The sequence below is a fragment of the Tamandua tetradactyla genome, chromosome 3 (assembly GCF_023851605.1).
Source record: "Tamandua tetradactyla isolate mTamTet1 chromosome 3, mTamTet1.pri, whole genome shotgun sequence".
Classification (NCBI taxonomy): domain Eukaryota; kingdom Metazoa; phylum Chordata; class Mammalia; order Pilosa; family Myrmecophagidae; genus Tamandua; species Tamandua tetradactyla.
The window spans coordinates 199,879,801-199,885,665 of NC_135329.1; the positions used below are offsets into that span (position 1 = coordinate 199,879,801).

The 5,865-nt window shown below is 40.1% G+C and overlaps 1 pseudogene; it reads right to left on the reverse strand.

The window, feature by feature from the left end:
- Positions 1 to 384: 384 nt before the first annotated feature.
- Positions 385 to 1,175, reverse strand: LOC143675883 (STARD3 N-terminal-like protein pseudogene; annotated as a pseudogene).
- Positions 1,176 to 5,865: the final 4,690 nt, after the last annotated feature.

The window sequence follows — 5,865 nt, forward strand, 5'->3', positions numbered from 1 at the left end:
GCACATGTGCTTGAGTTAAAAACTCAAGAGAAATGTAAGAAGTTAAAAAAAAGAAATACAAAATAAATCTGAGACATGAAACAAAAAAATTCCATTTTGTGACTCAAAATAAAAAATTATTTTGCTTACTAAAAAAGCATTATTTCGAAATAGTGAAAAGTCTTTTGATAAGGAATACAAGACAGGACGGTTCTGCAACTACTCATTAACAGTTCAAATTTGATCTCAGTGACTATACAATGGGTCATTACATTATCTTACCAGCCATAGATAGGCTACTAAGTATATGTGGATATGGTACAAAGTCTGTGAGGTATTACAATAAATAAATTCCTTATTAGCTGTTCAGCAAGGTCAGCTGTGCATGTTCCATCTCAACCTTCACTAGGGAAAACCCAATTCCGGCCGTTCTGTTTTAAAATCTCCAATGACTTTCAGTGGGGGGTTTTCACATTTAACAAAAGTAATACTCATAGTTGTAGGCATAGTTTTCACTGCCTGTTCTTCTTCCACTTTGTCTTCAGATCCTGCTTCAGATTCAGGAGGAGAATAAAACTGGCCATCAGGAAGACCACGAGGTATAAGTGCCACCCTCTCCGAAGCATCCTGAACTACCCGAATCTATTTTCTTCCTCTGCTTTTTGAGGTAACATGCTGAAATCCAGGAACCAGATCTCAATCCAGGCAGGAATGAATGAAATGATGGGCAACACATAGCCAAAAGCAACCTTGAGTGAAAAGCTTTGAGGGGATCACTTTTGCTGATAAAAAGGCACTGGTCACTGCTGTCCCCAGTGCTATTGCTGACCAATGGCGCAGTTTGCATACAGCATGTGCAAGTATTAATACTTTAAATCGAAAAACTGCCAGAACAAATAGATCAAATTTAAAAGAAATATATCACATTAAGAACTGTACCACCTCCTTCTCTAATGTGCTCTCAATACCTCTATTCACATCTAACTCTATTATACACAGTGATGTTTCAAATAAGAGGTCAACGGTGACAAACAGGAAGTCCTCCGACATTGGATATGCCTTTCTTTGCCCATCCTTCATGGGACTCAATCCCGGACGTGAGCGGTGTGGGGTTGATGGAACGGACATCATGCAAAGAAGCATGAGAACTCTGGCTCTCAGTAAGTGTTCTCTATGGCTTCTGGCAGGTGGTTCATCCTGGAGAAGAGTTAAGGGAATCTTTTTCCAATGTCACCATCCCTAGAGACAAGAGACCTTATCGGGTGGTTCCAGGGTGGCTGCCCCACACTATCTCGGGGACAGCAGTTCCATGGTAGCACCTGCAGGGACCCTTGTGGGTGGTGGGGTGGGGTTGTGACAGGTGACACGCAGCCCACCACCTGTGCCTTACCACCCCCGGAGCACCCAGAGCACCCGGCTTTTGACATCCCAGCCCAAATGCTTTTTTTATTTTTTATTTTTTTGACTTCTCAGATGTTTTATTTCTTGACACTGGTTACACAATATTTACTTTATAACAATTTATTAGGCTGTACTAATATGCTTTTCAACTAATAGATTTTTGTTAATAATTTTTTATTAATTAAAAAGTTACAAGAACGAAACAAGAACATCCTTAATATATGTTCATTCCATTCTACATATATAATCAGTAATTCACAACATCATTACATAGTTGCATATTCATCATCATGATCATTTCTTAGAACATTTGTATCAATTCAGAAAAAGAAATAAAAGGACAACAGAAAAATAAAACAAAAACAGAACAAGAAAAAAAAATTTTACATACCATACCCCTTACTCCTCCCTTTCATTGATCACTAGCATTTCAAACTGAATTCATTTTAACATTTGTTCCCCCATTATTTACTTTTATTCCATATGTTCTACTCGTCTGTTGACAAGGTAGATAAAAGAGGCATCAGACACGAGGTTTTCACAATCACACAGTCACATTGTGAAAGCTATATCATTATACAATCATCATCAAGAAACATGGCTACTGGAACACAGCTCTACATTTTCAGGCAGTTCCCTCCAGCCTCTCCATTACATCTTGGATAACAAGGTGATATCTACTTAATGCATAAGAATAACCTCCAGGATAACCTCTTGACTCTGTTTGGAATCTCTCAGCCATTGACACTTTGTCTCATTTCCCTCTTCCCCCTTTTGGTCGAGAAGGTTTTCTCAATCCCTTGATGCTGGGTCTCAGCTTGTTCTAGAGTTTTTCTCAATCCCTTGATGCTGAGTCTCAGCTCATTCTAGGATTTCTGTCCCACGTTGCCAGGAATGTCCACACCCCTGGGAGTCATGTCCCATGTAGACAGGGGGAGGGTGGTGAGTTTGCTTGTTGTATTGGCTGGAGACAGAGGCTACATCTGAGCAACAAAAGAGGTTCTCTTGGGGGCAACTCTTAGGCCTAATTTTAAGTAGGCTTGACCTATCCTTTGTTGGGTTAAGTTTCATGTGAATAAACCCCAAGCCTGGGGGCTCAGCCTATAGCTTTGGTTGTCTGCACTGCTTGTGAGAATATCAATAATTTAACTTGGGGAGGTTGAATTTTCCCCCATTCTCACCATTCCCCGAAGGGGACTTTGCAAATACCTTTCCACTCACTGATCAAATCACTCTTGGATTCATTGGGGTATCACTCTGGACAAACCAATAAAATCTAATATCCTACCCAAGGTTCCATGTACTTATGTTCAACCAGCTATCTACGTAAGTTATATTAGGAGATGCACTAGTCAAAATATAAATTTTGTACCAAATAAACATTTTTTGATTTAGTCTCACACATAAGTTGAAATTTTAAAATATTAATTACCATCTATTTTCAGCACCCTGCAGTAATAACATTCCTTTGTTCTTCCTCATACAAAAACATTTTTAAATTTGTACATTTAGTCGTTATCATTATACACTCTAGGCATTCCTAGATTATGCCATCTCAATCTTTATTGTCTATCTTTCTTTGTGATTTCATTTATGCCCCCAGCCCTCCTCCCTCTATCATTCTCACATTCAGCTTCATTCAGTGTTTTAACATAATTGTATTACAGTTAGGTAGTGTTGTGCTGTCCATTTCTGAGTTTTTATATTCAGTCCTGTTGCACAATCTGTATCCCTTCAGCTCCAGTTACCCAATATCTTACCCTATTTCTATGTCTTGATGGTCTCTGTTACCAATGAAGTATTCCAGGTTTATTCACTAATGTCAGTTCATATCAGTGAGACCATATAGTATTTGTCCTTTTGTTTTTGGCTAATCCCACTCAGCATAATGTCCTTAAGGTCCATCCATGTTGTTCCATACTTCATAACTTTATTCTTACCACTGCATAATATTCCATCGTATGTATATGCCACAGTTTGTTTAGTCACCCATCCGTTGATGGACATTTTGGCTGTTTCCATCTCTTGGTAATTGTAAATAATGCTGCTATAAACATTGGTGTGCAAATGTCCGTTTGTGTCCTTGCTCTCATGTCCTTTGAGTAGAGACAGAATACAGATGGGTCTTGTTTTTTAATCCATTCCTAGTCTATGTCTTTTGATTGGGGAGTTTAATCCATTAACATTTAGTGTAATTACTGCACAGGTAGTACTTTCTTCTACTATTTTGCCTTCTGGATTTTATATTTCATATCTAATTTTCTTTCTTTTTACCTTTACTCATAGTCTTCCTTTCTACACCCTTCTCCACACCTCTCTCTTCTGTCTTTTCGTATCTGACTCTAGTGCTCCCTTTAGTATTTCTTGCAGAGCTGTTCTCTTGGTCACAAATTCTCTCAGTGATTTTTGTCTGGAAATGTTTTACTTTCTCCTTCATTTTTGAAGGACAGTTTTGCTGTATATAGAATTCTTGGTTGGCAGTTTTTCTCTTTTAATAATTTAAATATATCATCCCACTGTCTTCTCGCCTCCATGGTTTCTGCTGAGAGATCTACACATAGTCTTATTGGGCTTCCATTGTACATGAAGGTTTGCTTTTCTCTTGCTACTTTGAAGATTCTTTTTTTCTCTTTGACCTCTGACATTCTGATTAGTAAATGTCTTGGAGTACGTCTATTTGGATCTATACTCTTTGGGGTACACTGCACTTCTTGGATCTGTAATTTTAAGTCTTTCATAAGAGTTGGGAAATTTTCAGTAATAATTTCCTCCATTAGTTTTTCTCCTCCTTTTCCCTTCTCTTCTCCTTCTGGGACACCCACAACACGTATATTCGTGCACTTAATATTGTCTTTCAGTTCCCTGAATCCCGGCTCATATTTTTCCATTTCTTTCCCTATATTTTCTTTTTCTTGCCAGATTTCAGATGTTCCATCCTCCAGTTCAGAAATCCTATTTTCTGTCTCTCAAAATCTACCATTGTTTTTTTTTTCATCTCTTCTACCATACCTTTCATTCCCATAAGTTCTGTGGTTTGTTTTTTCAGACTTTCAATTTCTTCTTTTTGTTCATTCCTTGCCTTCTTTATATGCTCCCTCAATTCATTGATTTGGTGTTTGATGAGGTTTTCCATGTCTGTTCGTATATTCTGAATTAAATGTTTCAGCTCCTGTATGTCATTTGAATTCTAGGTTTGTTCCTTTGACTGGGCCATATCTTCAATTTTCCTAGTGTGATTTGTTATTTTTTGCTAGTGTCTAGGCATTTAATTACCTTAATTAGTTTATTCTTGCACTTCTTTTACCTAGGGTTTTCTTGCTGGATGAATTTGTTGTCTATCTGTTCTTTGACATTCAATTCAGCTTTATCTGGACCTCTAGCTTAAGTTTTGTTTAACAGAGGAGAATTTTTCAGTTCTTGTTTTCTTGTTTCTTGCCCTGTTTGTATGGTGCCTTTCCCCCCCACACACTTAGGAGGGTCTACCTAGGTATTACAGACCACAACCGGATTTTCCCAGACCAAACTGGCCTCCTATCAGGAGGAAAGAGTCACCTGCATCAGTTTTCCCCAACAGTGAAACCCAGCAGGTTGAAAGACTTTCCTGTGAAGTCTCTGGACTCTGTTTTCCTTATCCTGCTCAGTGTGTGGTGCTTGTCTGCCTGCAGGTCCCACCAGCATAAGATGATGTGGTACCTTTAACTTTGGCTGGGGACATGGTGGAGACAGAGGAGAGGTTGTAGGCTGGTTTTAATGACTTGAAATTACCAAGCCCTAGGGTCTGAATTCCCTGAGGGAGGGACTCCACCTGAGCTGGGCTTCCCCCCTCCCGCGGGAAGGCACAGGCTCCAGACAAGCACTCAAATGAGTTTGTTTCTGTCTGTGCCTGGAGCAGTTGCAGCCTGAGGAGCCCTGCCGCTGTATCCAAAGGCAGTCAAACCTTTGTAGAAACACAGCCACAAAAACCTCTGTTTCCTTCTTTTTTTTTTTCCTTTTTCCATCAGCCCTACCCCCTTGGCTCTGGGGCAAAAATGAGTGACCTCCACTTTGACCAGGTTCACCCGAACTGGGGGCCTATTTTTAGTAGTCAGAATTTGTTAATTAATTCCACAATTGGCGTTTGGTTGGGCTCAGCCCCTGCTGCTGGTAAAGTCCCTTTCCTTTCCCCTGTGGGAAGCAGCCTGTGGGGGAGGGGCGCCAGCCTATATGGCTTGGGGAACTCATGGTTCTGGGGGTCTCGCAGCCGGTACAGCTGGCCCAGATTGGGGTACGCTGTGTGTCTGGTCACTGACATGGCCCCAGGAGCTGTTCTGTACTGTATCTGGTTACTTAGTAGTTCTTCTGGAGATCGAACTAAAATGTGCACATTGTGAAGCTGCCATCTTGGCCTGGAAGTCCCAGCCCAAATACTTTTAACATAAGATGTCTAAAGCAGTACAAGAAGGGGGCTCCTAGTTTCAACACATGGAGTGTAGCTGAGATGTTTCC